Source organism: Felis catus, chromosome D1 (genome assembly GCF_018350175.1).
Source record: "Felis catus isolate Fca126 chromosome D1, F.catus_Fca126_mat1.0, whole genome shotgun sequence".
Classification (NCBI taxonomy): domain Eukaryota; kingdom Metazoa; phylum Chordata; class Mammalia; order Carnivora; family Felidae; genus Felis; species Felis catus.
In genome coordinates, this window is record NC_058377.1 from 45,528,968 (window position 1) to 45,556,590 (window position 27,623).

The 27,623-nt window shown below is 43.0% G+C and overlaps 1 long non-coding RNA gene across 20 annotated transcripts in view; it reads right to left on the reverse strand.

The window, feature by feature from the left end:
• Positions 1-24,988, reverse strand: part of LOC109491930 — a 231,792-nt gene extending 206,804 nt beyond the window's left edge. For 3 of the 20 annotated variants that reach the window (XR_006586241.1, XR_006586230.1, XR_006586234.1), the window contains exon 1: positions 24,429-24,576. This is a non-coding gene — a long non-coding RNA (uncharacterized LOC109491930). Of the gene's footprint in view, positions 1-24,428 lie in introns of all 20 variants that reach the window. The other 17 variants (XR_006586227.1, XR_006586228.1, XR_006586237.1 and 14 more) reach the window with 14 other exon arrangements.
• Positions 24,989-27,623: the final 2,635 nt, after the last annotated feature.

Below are 27,623 nucleotides of genomic sequence, written 5' to 3' on the forward strand. Positions count from 1 at the left end.
TTGATAATTTTAGTTCTGTTATCCTCCCCTCACTCAAAATGTGCAACCCTAATCTCCACCATGGGGTTGTTCATGTTTATGGTAGGGTTTGGGCCCAGAATATGGATCCAGATTGACTTTCGAGGCCTCTGCAATCTGTTTCTTCCTCTCATGGCCACTTGCATCCTGCTGTCAAAATCCTAGTTAATGCCAGCCAAGCCAGTTGGTTACACTGTACATGTACTATACTCATTCTATCCCCAACCCTCTACTCTCCATTCCTGCCTTCCTTCCTTCTTCCCCACCGCCCTTTCCTCAGCCTTCCTGAATCTTCTCCATCTTTCAGTTCTTAGCTGCAGCCCTACCACCTCTCTAAAACATACTTTCTGATGCAGTCAGACACAGGAGACGCAAGAGAATCCTGTGTACAAACATGGTCACCCCACGGGGCAATGAGAATGAGCAAACAAGAAAACGTGGCTAGTCAAAGGAGCCCTTGGAAAGGAGGGATAAAGAGTTTTAATAATCAGTAACAAAAGACAGAGCTGTGCAGGGCAGTTGCAAAGCAGATCTCTGGGCTTGACTTTGGCTGCTATATTAACGAAAAGAACTGGAGAGCCAAGGTCACTCAGGTGCTGCCCTTGAGGTGGCAAGAAGAGGTGCCCAGGGAATGTAGGATACAAAGACAGAAAGCACAGTGCATGTAGGGTCCCCAGAAGCTCCACATAGGCCCTGACCAAAGAAAAGGATAATCAAATTGCCAAGGCTTTGGAAGACTTCTTCTGCCACAACCCCTCAATACAAGGAGCGGTGGATTACCAGGTAGTTAACCAGATGAACAATGAACAATGACAGGATTAGCTATATTGGCCTTTCAGGCAGACTCCCTGGGGTCTACCAGCAGCTGCCATAAAGTCCCTGTTGTGCTCTTCTTGGGTAAACTGTGACACCTGCTGGTTTACAACAGAGAAAAACCAGGCTTCTGGATTCAGTTTAAAAAAAAAAAAAGTTGCCTGGTGCCAGTGCAGGACAAAGGCTCCCAAATAGATTAGGTTCTTTGCTAGTGAGATATTGTGCATCTTTGAGATTCTGTGGCCACATGCAGATTCAGCTTCCTATGGCCACAGTTGTTTTAGAGTATTTGAAGGACAGTGGAAGTAACCAGAAGGTGAACCACTATAATAATAAGATATGACGGGGAGACTAACCACAAAGGGACTTGATTTTAGATTCTGGCTCTGCCAAGGGGCTCCTGGCTCAGTCATTAAGTGTCCAACTTCGGCTCAGGCCATGACCTCATAGTTTGTGGGTTCAAGCCCCACAGAGCCTAGAGCCCAGAGCCTAGATCCTGGACCCTGCTTCAGAGTCTGTGTCTCCCTCTCTCTGCCCCTCCCCTGCTTGTGCTCTGTGTAGGTCTCTCTCAAAAATAAACATTAAAAAAATTTTTTTTAGAATCTGGCTCTTCCTCTTTGTGGCCTCAGGACAGTCAGTAAACCACTTCTGTTTTGTTGTTGTTCTTTTCAAAGAAGTTAATTATCTGTATTATACCTACCTTATAGTTCTTCGTGTAAGGAATGAAATGATATGTTTATTGAAACCACAAATGTGTTTTGTAAGCATTATTTGAGTATCTACCATGTGCTATCTAACATAGTACTAGAGATACACATATACATACATACACACATATGCATACTTTTGCACAGTTCATATACTGCTGATACACAAACGAACCAACCACAATACTAGTCTAGGAGGACGGACATACATGCAAACCAAAGAATCCTGTTTTCTTTGCCTGAAACTCTTCCCCCTCAGTATCTTTTTCTAGTCTCAGTTCACAGGTCACCTCCTCTGGGATGCCCACCACACCCATCAAGACAGGTCCTTTTTATTTATCAAATTTTTAGTTTAATGTTTGTCCCTCCCACAAGACTATTAACTTCAAGAAGGCCAAGGTCTTATCAGTTTTGTTAATACCATATTTTCTGCATCTATCACAGTATCTCAAAAACAGTTTCTTCCTCTAGAAAATTCAAACTGTATTCGCAGGGATACTGTAAAGATTAACAGCAATAAAACTTCCCATCAGCAGTAATGTAGGTAGCATGAAGCCAATACATATGTATGTATTCAGTTGATATTATCAATAAAAATGAAGTCCATACAGTGTCCAGAAATACTACAGAAAAGGTGATGAATTTTACCTGGGAATAGGGAAGGATACCTAAGCAAGGCCTTAAGGGATGGAAGGAGTTAGCCAAACAATCTATGCTCAGTTGTGTATAGAGAGAAATAGAATCCAGTCTCTGCCCTCCAGGAAGCGACAATTCCATGGAGGAAGACATCTTTCCCCCAGCTGAGGGTCCTTTGGATGCACAGAAAAGGACAGCCTAATCCATAATGTCTGGTCAGAGAAGGCTTTCAGAAGGTGACCCAGAGTAGTGCCATACAGACAGAGAGGGGTTAACCAGACTAGGACCCAGAAGAATTTTCATTATGCAAAAGAGCAGGAGACTGTAAATGCCAAGGAACTGCAAAGAGTTCAGGCTTAGGGTATATGGGCCCAATTGGAAAGAGTACAGTTGGAGAAACAAAGTCAGGAGATAGGTAATGAAGAGTCAGGTAATAAAGCCATGCTAAGGAATTTGGATTTCATTCAGTAAGCAATGGGAGTAGTTGAAATATTCCAAAAGCAGGAGAGAGTGATATGGTCACTCTTACATTTCAGATAGGTCATTCTAGAAGGACAGTCAGACAGCAGCTGGGAAATTAGTCAAGGGGCTTTTGGAAGAATCTTGATAGGCAATGGTGATGGCCTGACTGAAGAAAGTAGAAGTGATGAGAGATGTGAGTGAATTAAAAATATAATTAGGATGTAAAATCCACAGGACTTGTGAACAAATTTGATGTAGGAAGTGATAAAGAGCAAATGACCCAGAATTTGACTTGGATGACCAGGTAGATTATGGAGCCACACACTGGTTCAAAGATAACAAGAAAAGCAGCAAGTTTGCAACAGGAAAAAGACCAGCATGGTTTTGTATATATTTCATTTGGGGTTTCTAAGGAGCCAATAACAATCCTCTTCTCTTATATAACATCATTTCCTCATGCACAAGCCACCTGCAGGGTTATATAACCATCCCAAATCTTTCTCTTTCAGCTCCTACCAACTCACATATTGATCTGGCAACACCACTGGTTTTCTGGCAATGACTGTGTCACATGGTCAATCTGCCTACTTTCCATAGCTTTTCCCTGGCCTTCAGGATGGTGACTCAGACTAGCAGGCAACCAGGTCCCCAGCTAGCAGCTTCATGGACGGAGCTGGAACACAGGGCAGAATCAGAGCCAGACATATACAGTTGCGAGTAATCAACAGTTTGTGTAAGGGCAGCATGGAAAACAGCTCAGCTCACCCCAGGAAACTGTGCAGGGTAAGAAGATGAGCACAGATGGAAGCCTGAGGAGCAAGAAGAGAAACATTAAGAGAAGAGCAAGGCGGAGAAAGGCTGACAAAGGAGGAACAGCCAGAATGACATAGGAAGAAAACCAGGATAAACTCAAGGGAGGGGATAACTAAACACACAGTGGTCAGAGACATTCAGTGCCACTGGCAAGTCAGTACCAAAATCAAAATTCAGGGCTTGTGAATGCTCAGGTGTTTTCAGTAGACTGGTGGGAACAGTTGAAGATGGAGGAAGTATAGACACTATTTTGTGAGGACAACTCTTTGGAGAAATTTGTAAAAGAAAAAGAGGGCAAAAGCTAAAAGTAGTTCGATGTAGAAAGTATTTTTGGTTTTTATTTTGGACATTAGTGCTCATGGTGTGGCAGCACGTGTTGAAGTTCATGTATTATAGCTCAGCTTATAGAGCCAGACTAGCTGGGCACCTTCCTCAACTTCTTGGGATCCAATTTTGCTCATTCGCAAGTTGGAGATACTAATAATACTGCCTATATATAGTTGTATTTAATAGTTACAAGTGTCAAGTGCTTACATGGTTCCTGAACCACTGTAAATAATAAATATTAGCTGTTTCTGTTGATATTCCTATTTCATAATAGGGAAAAGTCATTAAAAGAATGGAAAGACAAGGAATTAGTGATGGAGCAAAGTTCCTGAAGAGGCAGGAGATGGAGCAGAGCACTAAAGGAGGAGTAGCCTTAGACAGGAGGAAGGACTACCCTCCTTCCATCAGTGTGCTCACTGAGAGAGCTACAGGAAATCACCAAGGGAGTTCAGATTCCAATCTGTTGGTCTTGAACAAGACACATAGTTGAGAGAACCTCCATTTTCCTCTGTGAGATAGGAAACTAGGTCATCTGCCAATAATGAAGAAAGAAGTGGTGACATGGGGAGAGGGTTGTTGTCAGGAGGCATGAATGAGAAAGGTCTGCTACTAAGGCCATGGAGAGTGTAAGTCTGGGGCATGACTCTGCAGAGGAGTCCAACATCCCCCAGAGCACTAATGCATGTAATATCCTCAGGAATCTCAACAGCCTATGGAAGAGTAGAAATGACTATTGGTTGGACTGCTCCAGAGTTGAGACTTTGAGAGTCTGTGACAGAAGTTAAAGAGATAGGGACACAGAGTGTTGAACCAGTACAGAGTCCAAGCTAGAAGGTGGGGATGTAAAGCCACAGAGGAAAAAGATGGAGGCACAAAGGAACAGAGGTCTCCACCAGTAGACACAACAAAATAAGTGAGTGGCACATAGAAGGAAAGGAGCTAGTAGCCAGAGACATTGTTTTTAAATATTGTAACAGATTAAACAGGGCCACAAATTCATTGTCATTTCTCCCAGTGAGAGGTGGAGTCCGATTTCCTTCTGCTTGAATCTGTGCTGGGCATAGTGATTAGCTGGACCAATAAAACACGTTATAACTGATTATCTGCGCTTCACAGTCTGGATCATGAGAACTCTTACACACAGACCTCTTGGAACACTTGCTCTTCAAGTCCCAAGCAGCGTTATAAGCAGTCCAGCTATTAGTCTGAAGTCCCCAGGCTGGGGAGACCATGTGGAGATGCCACAGGGAAGGAAACTGGGATTACAAGAACAAAGAGATGTCTAGCCAGTCGTCCACCACGCCAGGACCAGTTATTTGAATTATCCAGATGAGGTCCCAGATGCCATGAAACAAAGACTAATTGTTATTGTTGACTCTTACCACCTTGCAGATTTAGGAGAATAAATGGTAGGAGTTGTTTTGGGTGGTTTATTATGCAGCATTAAGCAACCAGAGCAATTGGAAGAGCTAAGCTTTCAGGCATGGTACAGACTAGGCTGCAGAGACAGCAAATGGCCATGATGACTGATAGCTGAAGAAGATGAAACTAACTGGTATTAAGAGTTCAATGGGAGGAATGATAGTAAAGATGGTGGTGTAGGAGGATGCTGGGCTCACCTCATCCTGCTGATCGCTTAGATTCCACCCACATCAGGCTAAATAACCCAGAAAACTGTCAGAAGACTAGCAGAATGGACTCTCCAGAGCCAAGGGTAGACAAGAGGTCCAGAGAAGAGGGCAGGAAGGGGAGAGGCAGTGCATGCTACACAGACTGGCGGGAGGGAGCCGGGGCGGTGGAGGGGCAGCCCACCAGGCAAGGCAGAGCCCCTAAAGTCTGGCTTGCAAAAGCAGAGGGGCCGGACTGCATGAGTTCTGACAGCCAGTGGGACTTAACATCTGGAATGTTAAAAGTGAACAGCTCTGCTCTCAGAGAGCAGGGAAGGTGACAGGATCCTGGGAGGGAGAGTTGTTGAGCCCTGTAAGAAGAGCTCAGCTCGGCAGGGTAAAAAAGTTCTGGGAAGGGCCATCTCCCTCTCCCATTCCCCAGCCATACTCCAAAAGGGAACCAGTTCCCGTGACGGAACTTGCTTGCACTGCAGAAACGCCCAACTCTGTGCTTCTGCGGATCCATCTCTCTGATTGGTCAGCCTCCATCCTGGTGCTGCAGGGCCCCTCCCACAGGGGACCACCATTGGCAAAGCAAGCTAGGCTGCCCCTCCCGCCACTGTGCACCTTGCAGATCCACCCCATGTAATAGGCCCTTGACCAGATCCCATCAAAGCAGCACCACAAGCCTGGCAGTGAGCAAGTAGCCTGGACAGGGGCCACACCACTCCACTGCCCCTGGGAGAGGGGAAGATAAAGTACACATCAGTCTGACTGTGGCCCCAGCAGTGGGCTGGGGCAGACATCGGGTCTGACTGTAGCCCAGCCCACCAACACAAGTTTCTCTGGACAGCACAGAAGAAGAGCCCTGCTGTTTGGAGCCACCACAGTGACTACCCAAAATGATGAAACAGAAGAAGTCTCCTCAAAAGAAACTCCAAGAAGTAGCAACAGCAAATGAATTGATCAAAAATGATTTAAGCAATATAACGGACAAAAATTTAGAGTAATAGTCATAAAATTAATCTCTGGGCTTGAAAAAAGCATAGGGAATGGCAGAGAATCTATTGCTACAGAGATCAAGGGACTAAAAAATAGTCATGATGAACTAAAAAAATGCTATAAATGAGACGCAAAATAAAATGGAGGCGGCCACACCTCGGATTGAAGAGGCAGAAGAGAGAATAGGTGAATTAGAAGGTAAAATTATGGAAAAAGAGGAAGCTGAGAAAAAGAGGAAAAAAAAATCCAGGAGTATGAGCAGAGAATTAGAGAACTAAGTGATGCAATCAAACAGAACAACATCCATATCATAGGAATTCCAGAAGAAGAGAGAAAGGGGTTGAAGGTGTACTTGAACAAATCATAGCTGAGAACTTCCCTGATCTGGGGAAGGAAACAGGCATTGCAATCCAAGAGGCACAGAAAACTCCCTTCAGACATAACTGGAATTGATCTTCTACATGACATATCATAGTGAAACTGGCAAAATACAAGGATAAAGAGAATTCTGAAAGCAGCTAGGGATAAATGGGCCCTAACATACAAAGGTAGACACAAAAGGGTAGTAGCAGACCTATCTACTGAAACTTGGCAGGACAGAAAGATATGGCCGGAAGTCTTCAATGTGATGGACAGAAAAAATATGCAGCTGAGAATCCTTTATCCAGCAAGTCTGTCATTCAGAATAGGAGACATACAGGTATTCCCAAACAAACAAAAACTGAAGTAATTCATCACCACTAAACCAGCCCTACAAGAGAGCCTAAAGGGGATTCTGTGAGTGAAATGTTGCACGGACCACAAAGTACCAGAGACATCACTACAAGCATGAAAACTACAGATGTCACAATGACTCTAAACCCATATCTTTCAATAATAACACTGAATGTAAATGGACTAATTGCTCCAACCAAAAGACATAGGGTATCATAATGGATAAAAAACAAGACCCACCTATTTGCTATCTACAAGAGACTCGTTTTAGACCTGAGGACACCTTCAGATGGAAAGTGAGGGGATGGAGATCTATCATGCTACTGGAAGTCAAAAGAAAGCTGAAGTAGCCATACTTATATCAGACAAACTAGACTTTAAAGGCTGTAACAAGAGATGAAGAATGGCATTATGTAATAATTGTAGGGTCTATCCATCAGGAAGAGCTAAATTATAAATGTCTATGCACCAAATTCAGAACACCCAAATACATTAAACTAATAACAAACACATTGATAATGTGTTAAGTGCAGGGACTTTAATACTCTACTTACAATAGACAGATAATCTAGACATAGAATCAGTAATGAAACAATGGTCCTCAATGATACATTGGATCAGATGGACTTGACAGATATATTTAAAACTCTGCATCACAAAGCAACAGAATATACTTGCTTCTCGAGTGCACATGGAACATTCTCCAAGATAGATCACATCCTGGGTCACAAAACATCCCTCAATAAATATAAAAGAATTGAGATCATACCATCCACACTTTAGTTCACAATGCTATGAAACTTGAAATCAACCACAGGAAAAAATCTGGGAAACCTTCAAAAGCATGAAGGTCAAAATGACCACTAAACAATGAATGGGTCAACCAGGTAATTAGAGAAGATATTTAAAAATATGTAGAAACAAATGAAATGAAAATACAACAATCCAAATGCTTAGGGATGCAGTGAAGACAGTCCGGAGAGGAAAATACATTGCAATCCAGGCCTATTTCAAAGAACAAGAAAAATCCCAAATACAAAATCTAACAGCACACCTAAAGGAAACAGAAGCAGAACAGGAAAGACACCCAAACCCAGCAAAGAAGAAAAATAATAAAGATCAGAGTAGAAACAATATAGAATCTAAAAAACTATAGAGCAGATCAATGAAACCAAGAGTTGTTTTTTTGAAAAAATAAACAAAATTGATAAACCCCTAGCCAGGCTTCTCAAAAAGAAAAGGGAGAGGACCCAAATAGATAAAATCATGAATGAAAATGGAATTATTACCACCAATCCCTCAGAAATACAATTACCAGGGAATACTATGAAAAGTTATATGCCAACAAACAGGACAACCTGGAAGAAATGGACAAATTCCTAAGCACCCACACATTTCCAAAACTCAAACAAGAAGAAACAGAAAACTTGAACAGACCCATAAGTAGCATAAAAATTGAATCAGTTATCAAAAACTTCCCAACAAATAAGAGTCCAGGACCAGATGGCTGCCCTGGGGAATTCTACCAGACATTTAAAGCAGAGATAATACCTATCCTTCTCAAGCTATTCCAAAAAATAGAAAGGGTAGGGAAACTTCCAGACTCATTCAATGAAGCCAGCAGAACTTTGATTCCCAAACCAGACAGAGACCCGGCAAAAAAGAGAAGTACAGGCCAATATCCCTGATGAATATGGATGCAAAAATTCTCAGCAAGATACTAGCAAATCGAATTCAACAGCATATAAATAGAATTATTCACCATGATCAAGTGGGATTCATTCCTGGGCTGCAGGGCTGGTTCAACATTCACAAATCAATGTGATACATCACATTAATAAAAGAAAAGATAAGAACCATATGATCCTGTCAATTGATGCAGAAAAAGCATTTGACAAAATTCAGCATCCTTTCTTAATAAAAACCCTTGAGAAAGTCGGGATAGAAGGAACATACTTAAAGATCATAAAAGCCATTTATGAAAAGCCCACAGCTAACATCATCCTCAATGGGGAAAAACTGAGAGCTTTTTCCCTGAGATCAGGAACACGACAAGGATGCCCACTCTCACCGCTGCTGTTTAACATAGTGCTGGAAGTTCTAGCATCAGCAATCAGACAAAAAAAGGAAATCAAAGGCATAAAAAGTGGCAAAGATGAAGTCAAGCTTTCACTTTTTGCAGATTACATGATACTATACGTGGACAACCCAATAGACTCCACCAAAAGCCTGCTAGCACTGATACATGAATTCAGCAAAGTCACAGGATACAAAAATCAATGTACAGAAATCAGTTGCATTCTTATACACTAATAATGAAGCAACAGAAAGACAAATAAAGAAACTGACCCCATTCACAATGGCACCAAGAATCATAAAATACCTAGGAATAGACCTAACCAATGATGTAAAAGATCTGTATGCTGAGAACTATAGAAAGCTTAAGAAGATATAAAGCAACCTGGATGGAACTGGAGAATGTGATGCTAAGTGAAATAAGCCATACAGAGAAAGACAGATACCATATGTTTTCACTCTTATGTGGATCCTGAGAAACTTAACAGAAACCCATGGGGGAGGGGAAGGGAAAAAAAAAAAAAGAGGTTAGAGTGGGAGAGAGCCAAAGCATAAGAGACTCTTAAAAACTGAGAACAAACTGAGGGTTGATGGGGGGTGGGAGGGAGGAGTGGGTAGGTGATGGGTATTGAAGAGGGCATCTTTTGGGATGAGCACTGGGTGTTGTATGGAAACCAATTTGAGAATAAATTTCATATATTAAAAAAAATAAAGAAAAAAGAAACGGAAAAGCATTCCATGCTCATGGGTTGGAAGAATAAATATTGTTAAAATGTCAATACTACCCAAAGCTATCTACACATTCAATGCAATCCCAATCAAAATTGTACCAGCATTCTTCTTGAAGCTAGAACAAGCAATTCTAAAATTTTTATGGACCACAAAAGACCCCGAATAGCCAAAGGAATTTTGAAGAAGACAACCAAAGCAGGAGACATCACAATCCCAGACTTTAGCCTCTACTACAAAGCTGTAATCAAGACAGCACTGTATTGGCACAAAAACAGACACATAGACCAATGGAATAGAATAGAGACTCCATCATTGGACCCACTAAAGTATGGCCAACTAATCTTTCACAAAGCAGGAAAGAATATCCAGTGGAAAAAAGACAGTCTGTTTAACAAATGGTGCTGGGAGATGTGGACAGCAACATGCACAAGAATGAAACTACACCACTTTCTTACACTATTCACAAAACTAAACTCAAAATGGATGAAAAACCTCAATGTAAGACAGGAAACCATCAAGACCCTAGAGAAGAAAGCAGGCAGCAACCTCTTTGACAGCAGTTTCTTACCTGGCACATCCCTAAAGGCAAAGGAATTAAAAGCAAAAATGAATTATTGGGACCTCATCAAGATAAAAATCTTCTGCACTAGAAAGGAAACAATCAATAAAACTACAAGGCAACAGAAGGAATGGGAAAAGATATTTGCAAATGACATATCGGACAAAAGGCTTGTATCCAAAATCTATAAAGAACTCACCAAACTCCACATCCAAGAAACAAATAATCCAGTGAAGAAACGGGCAGAAGACATGAATAGACACTTTTCTAAAGAAGACATCCAGACAGCCAACAAGCACATGAAAAAATGCTCAACGTCACTCCTCATCAGGGAAATACAAATCAAAACCACACTCAGATACCACCTCACGCTGGTCAGAGTGGCTAAAATGAACAAATCGGGAGACTATAGATGCTGGAGAGGATGTGGAGAAACGGGAACCCTCTTGCACTGTTGGTGGGAATACAAACTGGTGCAGCTGCTCTGGAAAACAGTGTGGAGGTTCCTCAAAAAATTAAAAATAGATCTACCTTATGACCCAGCAATTGCACTGCTAGGAATTTACCCAAGGGATACAGGAGTGCTGATGCATAGGGGCACTTGTACCCCAATGTTTATAGCAGCACTTTCAACAATAGCCAAATTATGGAAAGAGCCTGAATGTCCATCAACTGATGAATGGATAAAGAAATTGTGGTTTATACACACAATGGAACACTACATGGCAATGAGAAAGAATTAAATCTGGCCTTTTGTAGCAACGTGGATGGAACTGGAGAGTGTTATGCTAAGTGAAGTAAGTCATACAGAGAAAAGCAGATGTTTTCTTTCTCTGTATGTTTTCATAGAGTTTCAAGAGTATGTTTTCACTCTTATGTGGATCCTGAGAAACTTAACAGAAGACTATGGGGGAGGGGAAAGGAAAAAAAAGTTAGAGAGGGAGGGAAGGAAACCAGAAGAGACTCTTAAAAACTGAGACTAAACTGAGGGTTGATGGGGGTGTGGGAGGGAGGGGAAAGTGGGTGATGGGCATTGAGGAGGGCACCTGTCGGGGTGAGCACTGGGTGTTGTATGGAAACAAATTTGACAATAAATTTCATATTAAAAAAAGTTAAATGGGAGAAAGACACCCTTGCCTTGTGGACACAGGGGAAGCTAGATCAGAGAGAGAGGATGAGGAAAGACTTGTCAGAATGTACAAAACCCAGAATAGTTTTATTCTTAAGTACCACAGAAACATCTATTTTTATTTGAACACACTTATTAGGTTTCAAAGTGTTCATGCAAACTGGCCCCAAGGAACATACTTAGCAACTGTTTAAATTTAGAGTGTATGATGTTGCCCTAGGTGATCACTCTATAAATGTGAAATAATAAATTGCACTTCTTTAAAATAGTGCTCTTAAATATAGATGTTGTGTTACTCAATGATTACACCACCTCCCCCTCAACTCCCATGTATTGCCATATATAGTTTTGTTTCTCACTCTTATGATATTAAACATTCAACAAGTCTGTAGGGAGCATCTGCTATGTGCCAGGCTCTGTGTTAGGTGCTGTACTTAGATCTTAATTATTCAAGAAATGTCCATCTTTGGGGACTGCAATGGAGATGTTTATCAAGCATTTAATATAGGCTAGGCCCTATACTAGGCACTTTATAAGCCTTATCCCATTGAAACAATGAGTGGGTTCTGTTTCAGGCAGGGCTCAGTCAGAGAAACAGAGCCACCATAAATAAAGAAAGATTTGTTACAGGGGGTTTGACTTTATACAATCATGGGAGCTGGTTGTCCTCACATCTGATGTTGGAGCTCGAAGTCTGTAAAGGAGACAGTCAGCAAGGGAAGAAGGATGTAAAGTGGAGAAGAGCAAGAACAAACTGGAATATACAAAGTGGACTGAAATCGCATCAGTTTGTTTCTGATTTTCATGATATGAGTATCCAGTAGAAGCCAGGGCCTTGTCCTGGAGCTAAACAGACATACCCAGCCAACAAGTGAGAGAAGCCAAGGGAGGATCTGGGGGAGGCTAAGCCATTGCAGGCCTGATTGCTACCTCCCCCCACTGAGGTGAGCAGATTAACAATGTGTGTGAACGACCAAATGACTGTTGCTTTCCTTGCACTTTGCAAATCTCCCACCGGAATCTCTGTTGGGGCCACTCTAACCAGAAACATACAAGAAAGGAAATTCTGCTAAATGTGGTTCGGCCCCAACGAGCTGTCACATTACAAAGCCACCATAGAAACTATTCAAACAACAGAAACCAGTATGCACTATCATCACTGAAATTTCAACAAAGGCAGAAACAGGTGCTCTGTTCTCAGGAAACGATGCTCCGAGCAGACTTGGACCCGCCTGATACCAAAGCCTGTGCGTTGAGCCATCACACACAATATTCTTGGCTTCTACTTCAGGAAAGTTTAAAATGGCAGACAAATAATAAAACATGTTGGTCTCCTTACCCCTCAGCTGACACACACATGGTACCAGAACCTAGGACCTTTGCAGACGCCTAAATAAGTGGAGACCTGACAAAAGAAAATATATTCATTGCAAAATACAAAAAGAAAACTTACAATCCAAATGATTATATGCTTTATTATATGTCAACACATCTTTTACTTACCTAAAACTTAAAAAAATTTATTTAAAATTTCATGTATCATGCAAGATTTAGATGAACAACATATTTAATATGAGAGAAGAGCTCCAAAACTAAGACACCTAGGGCTTACCAACTTCTTCTGGACAGAGGAAAATTTAGTGGGGGCATGGGGGGAACACATATTAAAACCCATTTTTTGGAGACCACATTTGGAGCAGGTACTGCAGTCCTGTCTTACTCAGCAATTCAGAATTGCAGATGTGGCATGAAAAGGAACGGCACTGATATTCACTGGGGTTTTATATAAAACGAAGGAAAAAATGGGCAGCTTGGTCCTGGCACACTGCCCACCTTGCTGATATGTCGGGAGCATTTTAAACATATCACTGCGGGTGGTTGAATGAGAACAGAAACCAGAAACGTAGAGATCGAATTTAGCAGCAGATTGAATTGTGCTCACCAAGACGTTTGCCTCTATGCCTGTTCCCTTCTTCCTCTCAGCTCAGGCTGCAGGATGCCTAATCACAGAAGGCAGCCTTCTAGCAAATTCAATTAACCAAAGAGATCCTTGTGTGGGTTAACGGATAAGAGAAATGGAAAGAGACATAACTGCACAGAAATGGCCACGGGCAGGGTGGGAAGAATTCAGTGCTCAGCCAGACCGAGCTCATCCTTCTTGGGGAACCAGTTATCCCCCCAGGTATAACAGCTCCATATACAAGGTTGGAGGGTGAGGGAATACTTAGCTCTGAGACAGAAGCAGACTGCATCAAGGAGAGAGTTATACCTCTTCCTCCTCCCTTCCAGATGCCCATGTTCTAAGATATAATGACATTTGTTCACTTAACCTATCTCTGTGGTATACCTAGCTCATCCCTCTTACCTGGTCTAAAGTGACCTAGGTCTCTTTCTCTGGAAACTTCTGACCAGGCTTAGTTTTTAATCTCAAACTAAATTGCATCATGAATTGAGAGACAGCATTGGTTAAGAGTGTGGTCTTTGAAGCTACATAGCCAGAGTTTGAATTCTAGCCCTTATCATTTATGGTCTTATATGTACAGTCTTGTGGCTTTATACTTAAAATCTGTCACCCTCTGTTTTCTCATCTTTAAAATGGATATAATAGTGCCTACCTCATATAAGATGTTGTGAGGAATAGCAAATATATATAACATGCTTAACACATGTCACATAATCCTCAAAAAATACTGGCACCTAGCTCTAATAGAAATTGCTAAATGAGTGTGCTGGGCAATGAAAATGACATTAGTCCAAACCCTTAGAAGCTCACACTTTAACTGAGGAAGCAGGCATTTAAGTATATGATCTTAATAGTATGAGTACTAGAAGCCCAGAGATAGTGGTTCACAACGTTCCTTCTGTCCCCAAACTCTTAAGGAATCAGATGGAATCCCATGAGAAGCAGTGGCTCACCACAGGAGTAGCTGATCTACCAGAATGGAGGTATGAGAGGCCACCCTACATCCCATTTCCCACTTTCCAACCAGCCCAAATTACCTGAGCAACTCTGATGACATACAGATTATAGCCCATTGTCTCTTGTCAACAAATGTTTGTTAAACACAAATATGCAAGGTCCTGTTTTACAGCGTACATAGTGTTTGCAGTCTAGCAGAAGGACAACATTGAGCAAAAAATTAGGGTGCCTGGGTGGCTCAGTTAGTTAACCATCTGACTCTTGATTTTGGCTCAGGTCATAATATCAGTTTGTAGCATCGAGCCCTGTGTTGGGCTCTGCACTGACACTGTGGAGCCTGCTTGGGATTTTCTCCCTCTCTCTCGCTCGCTCGCTCCCTCCCTCCCCCCTGCTTGGGCTATAAATAAACATTTTCTTAAGAATTCCAAGTATTCTGAACATGAACAAGTAAAGGTGTTGAGACCGAGAACTTAAAACTTCCTAAAGGACAAGAGACCAAGGTGGAATAGAAGTTAGTTCAGAGAAGGGGGTGAGAAGACTTAAAAGCACATTTGTCAAAATAAAGAGACTTCAGCCAAAATTATAATCTATACTATATTTAAATGCAGATGTATAGGGGCACCTGGGTGACTCATTCGGTAACCGTCCGACTTTGGCTCCGGTCATGATCTCACAGTCCGTGAGTTCAAGCCCCGCGTCAGGCTCTGTGCTGGCAGCTCAGGGCCTGGAGCCTGCTTCAGATTTTGTGTCTCCCTCTCTCTCTGACCCTCCCCCATTCATGCTCTGTCTCTGTCTCAAAAATAAACATTAAAAAAAAATTTTTTTTAACGCAGATGTATAAACAGACGCAGAAACCCTTAGGATGTAGACTGAGGACAGAACTCTACCTCCTTAATAGTCTGAAAAACTATTTCATGAATAGAACTAACAGTTAAAATCTTTAAGGATACTGTAATAATGTGTAGCCTTTAATAAGGACAAGGAAAACAGCTACTTAAAACAGGTAAGAGTGTAACTGTAAATGCAGTGGTGTATAATTTCAATCAGTAAGAACATGAAACATACATGTAGACAGATATACACACTGTACCTTGGACCTCTTCTTCTCTGCCCCTAGAATTTCTCTTATGGTTGTCAATGAATGCTCTTATCTCATGAATTATCAAATCAAAGGCCATTTTATATTCACTCTTGATATAATTAACCAATAAACTAATTAAATAAAGCTGCCACCTTGCTTTTCCTCCAAGACCTAACCTTCCTGCCTTGAGCAGGCTACTGCTGTTTAGATTCTAGTCATGTCCTTCTGGCTGTCTCTACTGTCTCCCAAGAAATGCCATCTGGGGCATCCACATCCTCCCTCACAGTCTAGGAGATTAATGGACCCATCGCAGCACAGGTCAGAGGCAGCCTGGCAAGGAGGCTTTTCATGGTCTCTGAGTTTCTTAGAAATGGAGTGAAGAAGAGTTTAAATAGAAAAGTCTACAAATAAACTGGAATTAGACAAAAATGGCAGCTGAATATACAATTTGAACATACAATTTAGTACACTTTTAATTCCAGTATAATTAAGATACAGTGTTATGTTAGTTTCAGGTGTACAATGTAACAATTCAATAATTCTTTACATCAGTGTTCATTATGATAAGTGTACTATTAATCCCCCTCACCTACTTCCCCCATTGCCCCATCCACCTCCTATCTGGCAGCTACCAGATTTTTCTTTCTAGTTAAGAGTCCTTTTTGTCTGCCTTTTGTTTGTTTGTTTTATTTCTTAAATTCCACATAGGCATGAAATCATACACTATTTCTTTCCAAATAGCAATCTTAATACCATGAGGACAGGGTGACAATGTGCCCAAGGAGATGACCATACCTCCCCCTCTTCATAGCCTGGCGGTTAGGAGGCTCAAGGTCACAAGCAAGCGAAGCCATGTCAGAGAAGCAATCAAAGCAGTAAGGGTTTTAGAATCATGCAGAGTTCAATTTGAAACCCAGCTTTCCCACTTAGTAACTATGTATTCTTATACAGGTATCCTGAACCGGGGTTTCACATCTAAAAAGAGAAGAAGTATATATCTCATAGGGTAGTGGTAAGGATTATAAACACTTTATTCAAGCCAATGTATCTTGAATCAAAAAGCCCAATTCAAACTATTTTAAACTTAGAAACAAAACATGTGTACCATGTAACTAGGGAATCTGGAAGCCCAAGGGAAGAACAAGTCTCAGAGACACAAATATTGTTTTCTCCTGTGTGGTGGGCCCATTCTAGCTTACTGCAGACAGCTTTCTTCCATGCAGCAGTGAGAGGAGAGGAGGAGAAACGACCACAGGCTAATCATCTGCCAGCAGAGAAGTAAAGCCTCTCTTGCCCAGCCTCTGCAGAGGATTCCATCAAAGTCATTTGGGCCAGGTTGCACCCTACACTCATCCCTGTAACCAACACCTTGGCCAGCAGTGTGAGGTACTAGAATGAGCTAAGCCAGGTGCCATGTATGCCCTGCAGGTGAGGGGATGAGATTCCTGGATTCCAATCAGCCTCATCCATTCAATACTTGACCCTCTCCGTCTTCCCTCATTTGAAAAGTGCAACACTCATCCTGCTGAGATAAGACTAGCATATGGAGAAACAATATCCCCCTTGGCACTTCAAACTACTCAATCAATGTGAGGACACTGATCTGTATCTCCACTATCATAATTATCATTTAGTAACCAAACAGACCAGAAAGCAGATGCCTTTTATCTCGGGCCATTCTCTTATGCATGTACTTGTTATTTCATACATCCATTCATCACTTACTGAGCATTTATATGCGTCAGTGCACTAAACCCTTTATGTGCAAGATAACATTTAGTCTTTGCAATAATATTAGAAAGCACTGTTATTAGCCCTACTGCACAGCAAGAACACAGAAGCTCAGAGAGGTTAAGTAACTTGCCTGATACTTCACAGAAGCGGACTTGAACCTGGGTCAAATCAAATGCCATGTTCTTAACTGCTGGGCTTAACAGTTGGTAGCGGTTTGAACAAGACAGAAGATCATGGGAAACTGGGATTAATTTTGTCCAGGGGAAGTCTTGAAGGGTCAGACAGAATTTGCCCAATAGGAAACACAGGAAAGGGCACTTGAGGCAGAGTAAGAAGGTGCACAAAGGTGTTGTGTGCTGCAAGTGTTGAACATTTCTCGTCAACATCCAGGGGATCCTGCTAACTCAAACTACTAGACAGGACAGTCTTCGTTAGTGAAAGGTAAGAACTATGTCCTTTTATAAACAAAAATAAATGCAGTTCTATTACATTTCATTTGCTTACGAACACAAAATTCTCCAAAGAAAGGACAAGCTTATTAAGAGACCTACGTGCTTCGTTTAGCACAGACTATTTTGGGCTGCATGGACATAGTGGACAGACGTCAGTCTTCCCTGAACCATCTTAGAAGCATCACACAGCCTTTCTTTCTCTGAAGTCCCACAGCCATCTTTTCCACCCAATTATTTGAAGGTTACTTCACGTGTTAACCTGCTAATGAAGACCTATAGAAGGCACCACCCATGTCGGGTATTTCGTGAAAATTAAACTTCATTTATATGGAGTTTTTGCATGTAAGGGGACAAATATTATCTTTGGAAGAAAATCAGGAAAGGTGTAAGTAGTCATAGGAAGTAAAACACAAAGACTGAATTTCCTCTTTCCTGTGATAAACGGTCTCTCCCCCCATCTCAATAAATACTACCTCCTTCACCCAGATTATCAAGTAGGAAAGTACGGCCAACATCATTCACTCCTCAAACCTCACATTCTCTCTCCCTTCCTCTTCAGGCAATTCCTTCATTCTGTGGGTTCTGCCTCCCTATTTTTTACCTTTCCCTGGCTCACTGTTTCTTCTGTTAATGTATCAATTCACAATTCATCGCCTCTCTCCTCCCTGCCTCCGGTCTTGCTGCCTTCCTACCTGTCCTGTGGAGTAAGCTTTTTGGTACCCAAGGCTGTCCTGTATCTCCCATCACTGTCAAGATTGGTCAGTCCAGACAAGGCTAACTGGAGTCCTTCCCCAGATCTGTGATACAGATGCTGACAAATTCAATGTCTCCTCGTGTCTTCTTCTCTGTGGGGAAAACTGAACGCAATAGGTGAGCCTAAGGCCAACATTTGAAAAGAAGGAGAGGTGGATGAGCAATGGTCAAATCCTTTTGGATTTGCCAAGGCCAAATCCTTGGTTCTCACCTTGATCTGATTCCTTATAGTTACCCCTGTATCATTATTAACCACCAAAGCCAGAAAATTTCTTTTTGCTCAAAAACAAAAATTTCTGGTTGTATCATCCCTGGATCTATGCTAAGTTCAAGCTTGTGAGTCGGCAAGCTATAGCCTTCATAGCACGCCTTCTATCTCCCACGTCCAGACTTATCTTGGCAGCCTCTTTCACCACACTCAAAGTTCAAAGCTGTATTCATACTGAGCTGTTTTGCTGTTGCTTTTGCTATGGCAATTACGGTCATTGGTGCCCGGACTTCACCATCCTCTTTGATGCTAGACCTCTGTATTTCACATAGCCATACTTGGATCTGCTGAGCTAAATTCTATCTGTCCTTCTGAAGGCTCCTTCCTGACCAAACCCCTTCTCTACATACCCTTAACCTCTAAACACAGCTCTACTGTAGCAAAATAAACACACCATCTTGTAATCTTATAAATATATTTACTTTTTTGCCTTCTCCTATCCAATGAAAATGGGGAAGGATTGTTTCTTTCTCCTCCATAATTAACAGTGTTGCTTTATAAACTGGCCCACATTCACAGAGGAAAAGGAGCAAATGAAGAGGTAGACCACACCAGAATGGTAGGTGGCAGTTTTAATCCACAAGCGAACTTACACACAAGGGTTGTTTTTGGTGGCTGTAAGATTGGCAGATCTCTACCCATGCCCACCAGAATGTTAAAAGTTCATGTAGAGGCCTTAATGGGATTGAGGCAGGTCTATTGCCCAGATGGTCTCAATACACCGGTCTTCGAAGGTGGCATCCTTAAAACAGCTGTGGTAATGGTGGAAAGAATTTATTCCAAGGACAGAGGAGATGGTGAGGAGCCTCTAATTGCCCAGACCCACCTCTTAGGTCAACTGGTGGTAACATCCTCTCAATGACCTCCTCCAATATTCCACTCCTTGTGGCTGGCTCTTACACCTTCTATGTTCACTCTCCTTCCACAGTATGCCCTGAGTGGTCAAAGGGTTTTACTAACTTGGAGGTAGCTCATTGGTGGCTATCTGGCTGCACTATCCCGGTAGGACATTCAATTGCCAACTCTAGTAGGTAACACCTCTCCCAGGTATGATGAAGCTTGCTGTTCCCAGCAGCATAGCATGCTGATCCACTCTGAGAGGCAGGGAAGTATGTGATTTCCATACTTTTGTGGTGCTGGGTCCTTCAGCAGGGTCCCCAGTCTGGCATACGGGGTGACAGATCCTATTGGTTGATCATTAAGATATATTAAAGCCTGAAGTAGTTTTTCAGCCCACCTATCCAAGGTGGTTTTGTTAGTGGTGTAATTTATATTATAGAAAATATTTAACCAACCATGTTACTTATGGGTTATTGGGGAAATAGAATCACCACTTAATGCCCTGTTCTTTGGTCAGTTTTGTAGAGCATGACCTTTGAAGTGTGCCCCACCCCCATCATGATCTATCCAACAAGGGTATCCATACATGGTATTCAGTTTTTCTAATCGTCTAATGACTGTACCCTGGTTCACATGGCAAAGGGAGAAAGCTTAAGTCAGACAATGTGTCCACACAAACCAAGGCATATTTAGAATCCTCACTCAGAGGGAGGGGACCAATTTCATCAATTTCCTAATCCCTCACCGTTGGTAACTCCAGTGGATGGTCTCAGAATTCTGTGGCAGTTACCTTAGGCATTGTTTAGAACACACAGGACATGCTAGGACTATATTAAATGGCATCCTTGGCTCCCACCCAGGACCAACAGTGGTTACTCTTTTTATGCTCCCAATCTGCTATATCTACAAAAGGGCCAGATCTTAGGGTTCATACCTAGGTTATGGCATCAGCTTCTCCATTGCCGAAGGGTATCAGTGCCTTATGAGCTAGGACTTGGAAACAGAAAGGATTGCCTTAGGCTCTTGCTGGTGAACTTGTCTTATCGCATATCCTAAATCCACAGGGGCTTACTCATGACCATCCACCCCTTGGCTTTCCATTGTTCAAGCCACAAGGTTAATCTCTTTAGAACAGCCCAACTAACAGCACAAAGGGTTAACAGCCAGTGATCATGAGTGATCACCAGCCATCCCTGAGTTCAGCTCACTAGCTACTGTAGTTCCTTCTAGTTTCTATCCAAATGGGGTCAGTGTTGGGCTGAATAGTGACTGCAGTCCATGTGCATAGCTTGCCCAGACCACACCCAGCTGTATACCAGGCATCAGGGGTAATAGTGGTAGGCACATTTGTACATACTCTACAGGGACTAGTAGCATCCACATTTCTAGTGGGCTGGCAAACAGGTGCTCCTCTGGTGCCAGTAGGCATGACACTTAGTACAAGTGGGAATTTGAGCCATGGCAGAGGCAGGTTGATGGAATATATTCTTACCCCACTCTTTGCGAAGAAGGGGAGTTCTTACCAGGGAGAGCTGTACCTGTAGGAATACTATATACATGGTTAGGACCTGTTGCTCTAGGCACCAAAATCCTAACAGTAGCCTTTCCTTCTACTGATTGTCACAGTGCCAATCCACACCTTCTGGAGTGACAGATACAGTTAATTCAAGAGGCATCCCTGCTTGGGAGACTTCCAAAGCTTTAATTTATTTCACTCTATTTTTGCCTTTAAAAGCAACTTGTTGCTCTGAACCCTAGTCCCACACATGCCCTTCCTTTACCAGGTAGTATCAATGGCAAAGGACAGGTGGAGAACAAAAATTCCCCAAACCCTCAAATCCCTACCAAGGCTGCACCTCTTCCATGTTTTTAAGGGTTGTATAGGCTTGCACCTTGTCAATCACAGCTTTTGGGACAATACACATCTTATCCATCAAGTGGCTCCCAAAACTATGGCAGTGCCTGGGTCTGGAATTTTCTGTGGGTTTACCACCTATCTTCTCCCTTGCAGATGTTCAAGAAAAGTCTGCAGAGTACCCTGCAGCAGAATCAAGTCTTTACATGGTAATATACTTGACATAATGGACCCATTTTACTGTTGTGGAGGAGAATGGAGATATGATCAGGCTACCATCCCAGGACTTATTATGGAGCTATGCCCATAGCTTTGGGGAAGTACTTGAAAGTTCCATTATTGCATCCTCCCACATGAAGGCAAATGGTCTTGGGACTAAGTCGCCAGGGATATCTTGAAACACCCATTTGCTTAATTCAACATGGTATACTCCTACAACCATGGCCAAGGTGTCTAGGATAGTGGTGGGGCACCTGGGTGGCTCAGTCGGTTGGAAGTCTGACTTCAATTCAGGTCATGAGCTCATGGCTTAGGGGTCCAAGCCCGTGTTGGGCTCTGTGCTGACAGCTCAGAGCCTGAAATCTGCATCAGATTCTGTGTTGCACTCTCGCTCATGCGCACATGCACTCTCTCTCTCTCTCTCTCTCTTTCTCAATCTGCCCCTCTCCTGCTTGTGCTCTGTCTGGCTCACTCTCTCATTCTCAAAAATAAATAAACATTTAAAAAAATTAAGATAGTGGCAAAGTTAGGCATAGCCGCATGGATGGGGACACAATCCTGTTCAATTTTTGGTAGTCCACAGTCAACTGCCATGAGCCAACCAGCATTGTTACCAGCTGTACCAAGCTATTGAAACCAACATGGGCAGAGTGTAAAACACCCATTCAGTGCAGTTCTCAGATAGTTTCTCTTCTTATGCTCCCCTCACACCCAGGCAGTTTCTGTTGTTTGACAGTTAAACTACTCTTCCCAGGCATGGTAGACTTAATGGTTCCCAAGTGGGGTTTCCCCCTCAGCAGTGCTTTAACTAGTCTAACCCAGAGAAGAAATTCATCAACAGAGATTTAGAGTTTGAGCTTGTAGGATGTCCATGCCCAGTATGTTCTCTGGTATTAGAAAGATAAAAGTCTCATTCTCTTCTAAGTGAGAACACCCAATTTGCAGTTTCAAAGGACCTCTCAGACCATAATAATCTGCTCTTTCTAACCACCAATAGCATTGAGGGGCCAGAAGACTTCTGAGGGTTACTGTGTATTAGAGTGTATTTGACTCCAGGATCAACCAGAATTCTTGTTTATTTCAGGGGGAGGCAGCAGAAAACTAGTGAATAGAGAGCTCAACATGATACCCCGACTGCCTCCAATGGCCCTCACCTGGAGACAACCTTGGTCTGGACCCTGTACCCAGGGCATAGGAGGCACCCATCCCATTTGGACTACAACCTAGAGGCCTCTGAGGAAACAGGAGGTGTGTCAGGGACAATAGAGGCAGGGAAAGTAGATTGGGAAGGTCTGTTCAGGTGTTAAGGTTTTCTACATCAAGATCAACACAGAGCTGGGCTACTGATTTTACTTTTTAGGTAGTGTCTCCATAGCAAGGGCAAACCACTTACAGGTTACCTTTCCTGCACACTTTACAGACAATTGGGATAGCCTTTTGGCTTTTTGAGTTTCCTCTTTGTCTGGGATCTTTCTTACAGCTGGTACTAGTTCCTGGAATTTGTCAGTTTCCCCCAGATCAGGAGTAGACATCATAAATGTCTTGTCCTACAACTGGACTCAGCAAGGATATCCATGTCCCATACCAGATTCTTGGGGCATTCCTGCAGTGAATGTGGCTCCATCAAGGCCTAGGTGGCCTGGCTCATACCCAGCACCCTCAAGATTTATACCTCCTCTATGGATTTCCAAGACCCCATAACCAGGGAGATGACCCTCACTGAGCCAAGCCTACCTAAAAGCTAGAATAATCCATTTATAAGAGCATGAATACCTTAAACTCCCCCCCCAGCCCCCACAAGGGGGTACAGGCACTATCAGAGGGCAGGGTGTGTGGTGATGACGCTCATTTTCTCTGCCTCCTTCCCAGAGAAATGCCACCTCTCCCCATCCCCTTAGTGGCACTAGCCACACCTGGCTACTTACCCTGGCTTTTTGCTGAAATTTGGCAGCTAAACTAGTGAACTCAGTGGGAATATATTCTTTCATCATGAACATTTCCTGAGTTAGGGGCTGCCCTGTTAGCCAGGGTTCTTGTTGGTGTGCTTTTGTTTTCCTTTGTGTTATTAGGGGTTAGACAGCATGGGGCATTCTGTCTGCTTCACTATCACAACATCCTCTCCTTCATTCTCCCCACTTTGCCTGAGATCCTCGTCTTGGCCTCAGGCTTTGTCCCAAATGCACAGGCTTTAATCCACCATGGGCCCGCCCAGCTTTGCAAAACTGCAAGCTAAGTTGCCCAGATGATTATCTTGCTCTCCCACCTTGTCTGCTGTCCCCAAAGCCAGCGGAGTAGGGGGCACCCGCCCTTCTCCAACCTCAGCACTTCCTCCTTTCTAACGCGAGCTCCAGCCCCGAGTGGGGCATCTAGAGCCCGCAAAGTTAGAGGCCAGCCCACCGTGGCCGCCACGCGCTTCCCTTTTCTGCGGCAGTGGGCTCGGCCCAGTTCCTCGGACAAGCGCGTTTTGGGGGCTGTCACAGGGTGGTCCACAGCTTCTAGCGTACGGGCCAACCCTCCCCACACAGAGGTGGGTGGCCAGCTCGGGATTTCCCCCCCACAGAGGCCTCTTCCCCAAGACTCGTTTCCGCCGACCCCGGCTGGCTCACCAATTGCTGGTTTGCAAACCGGTCCCGTACCCAGAGGACGAGGACACGCTAAAGAAAGAGGCTGCTCCTGGATAGGTCCGTGGCAGGTTTAGTAAGGGAACTTACCTGCGGGCTTGTCTTGGGCCGACGCAAGATGAGTAAATCTCTACACCCGCCTGCCAGAGTCTGAAGTTTATAAAGAAGCCTTAAGGGGGTTGAGTCATTACACCATCCAGATGGTCTCAATAATACATTACCCTCTCCAGGTTTCATCCTTAAAATGGCTCCAGCTGTGAGAATGCTGAGTGAAACAGACATCCCAAGGACAGGGAGGGGCGCTAGGAGCCTCCAATTGCCCAGGTGCACCTGTTGGGTCAACCAGAGGTCATGTCCTCTCAGTGACCTCCTCCAATACCTAGGGCCTGGACTACATAGCAGGTAGCCAGAAATGTTTGTGGAATAAATAAATGAATGAATATACTGAGACACTTCAGTTTGGACATCTTGGAAATTATATGGTACCAACTTGCTTTAGAAAGTCCCCTAACTTAGGCCGCCCTGGTGGCCCAGTCGGTTGAGCGTCCGACTTCGGCTAGGGTCATGATCTCACAGCTCATGGATTCGAGCCCCGCATCAGGCTCTGTGCTGACTGCTGGCTCAGAGCCTGGAGCCTGCTTCAGATTCTGTGTCTCCTTCCCTCTCTACCCCTCCCCCACTCACGCTTTGTCTCACTGTTTCTCAGAAATAAATAAAATGTAAAGAAAACAGAAAGAAAGAAAATCCCCTAACTTGTGCAAGGCAGAATGGCAGAATCTTCTCTCTGCCACTACACCTTCACTGAAGGCTGCAATACACATATATTCAACTCATAGGTTAGATTTTCTTGTGATTGAGCTGATTTTCTTAAAGAGTTTAATATTAGCTTTTAATTACATCCTGCCATGCAACAAGTACTTTAATAAATGTAAGGGAAGAAACCCCTCTGCATATCAACAGAGGCTAATTCAATTCAATAATTCTATTTAATTAAGCATTTTTGTGCTCTAATAGTCAAATTGCTACAGGAGATGTCATTTCCATAAGCTCGTCAACGGAGAATGCTGAGCAGTTACTTGAATACTTTCTAAGGGCTTCCTGTTTCAAAAGGGTTTTTAAATGATTTCCAAAGGCCAGCCAGTTCCCTCACACCTTCCCAAGAGTCTCTGCAACCTTTTCACTCTCCCTCCCAAAAGCAGCAGTCCTGGGGGCTGGGGGCTTTTTTCATGCTGCTTCCCTCACTTCTCATGCAACATATACCCATCTCCTTGCCTCCAAACAAAATGGTGTCCTCCTTTTCAAAGCTCATTCCAGAAGTCACCTCTTCTATTAAGCCTGCCCAGATTTACCAGGCATTGGTTTGGACCTATCAAAACATCCTCACTGTGATCCCTTAAAGCAGGACTTTCAAGAAAATTTAACCCAGTCATGACCTCAGTAAAATGAACGGATCTTCATGATTCACCTCCCTGAACTGTAAGGGAAGGAGTCCTGGACTGGAAGGCAGAGAATCCTATATAGGAACCCTAAGTCTACCGAATAGTTGTGCAAATTACAGCATCTGTCTGGGCTATAGTTTCTGCACCTGTAAAATAGAAAATATTGCTGACCTTCTAGGCAGTTGAGAGGATTCAAAGGCCTAACATGTGAAAGTTTATCACCTCACACCTGGGATTCAATCACTGATCAAATCACTTTTTCCAGCCATGACATGTGGGACTAAAATGGCCATCTGATCATCACACTAAAGAGGACATCTGATAAATACACTCAATTCTCCTTCAACCAGATTTCTTACCCAGTGGTTCTCAACCAGGCTGTGTATCCAAATCAGTGAGCAAAGGTTTTTCAAAATATGAATTCTGAGCCCTACTGAATCAGAATCTCCAAGGTAGGAGCTGTCAAACATGGACATACATTCATTTGTTCTGCTGATGTTGTTAAGTAGCCAGCACAGAAAACTTCCAAACAACCTGCAACAGAAGTACCTCTTCAGCTGAACAGGCAACCAGACAGGAGGAGGTTCCATAACCACAAATTCTCAGCTCACAGTAAGGTAGAAGTGAGCAATTATGGAAGTAATTGACTAGAGAAGGGGAAACTCCCCAAACTGTAGGCAGCCATCACATCAGCTCATCCAGGTGCACTGGAATAAAGAGGAAAAGCTCCTGCCTTTCTGACTGAGAGCAGTCGCCCCAGCAGGAGCATGATCAAAAAGACAAGTGTGTTTGGTGCACACAAGTGAGAGCTGGCACTATTCCACACCCACAGTATCTGTTTGGAAAGGGGGTAAATGAGGTGTGGCAATAAGGTTAGCATGGCCTTGCTTGCTTCCACTTACAATGTGCTGGATACCATGCCTCCTACAGATACCGTCTCTTACAATTTACACAATAGCTAGCCCCATCAGGTAAGCATTATTATCCCCATTTTACAGGGGAGGAAACTAAGGCACAGAAAGATTAAATGACTTTGCAAGTATGGAGCAAGGCTGGACTCGAACAGAGATTTGCCTGACTCCAAACTCTGTCTCTAAGAGTTTGGGAACAATATGTCATTATTTCAATTCTATGAGCCTGCGTTTCTTTATCTTAGATAATGGGGATTTTTCCTATTGCAAAGTATAAGAGATTAGGAAGGACACATGGCCATCACCAATAAATGATAGCTAGTATTGTTTAATGCTGCTAAAGGCCTCCTCTGAAATAGGAACAAATAAGGGAGTGAGGTCTGAGGAGCAAATATGAAGGCATTTGCAGAGGAGATGTAAAAGCCAAATTTAACTTTTAAAGATGATGGCCTGGTTGAGATTTGTTTGTTACTTATTCACAACAACACACTTTGTTTTACCCTTCTTTGTCTTTTTTAGTAACTCTTAGAAAGTGATTAAAAATGTGTTCTATTGAGCCTTATATTGGGCTCTGAGCTGAACATGGAGCCTGCTTAAGATTCTTTCTCTCCTGCCCCTCCCCCACTCATGTGCACACGCATGTGCTCTCACTCTCTTCGCTTTCTCTCTCTCTCTCGATAAAAAAATAAAAATGGGGCCCCTGGATGAGTCAGTTGGTTAAGCATCTGACTCTTGATTTTGGCTCAAGTGATGATCTCATGGTTCATGAGTTTGAGTCCTGAGTCAGCTCTGCACTGACAGTGTGGAGTCTGCTTGAGATTGTCTCTCTCCCTCTCTCTCTGCCTCTCTCCCATGTGCTCTCTCCCTCTCAATAAATAAATAAATAAAAGACTTAAATTTTTTTAAAATGTGTTCTTACTTGCAAAAGTCCTTCA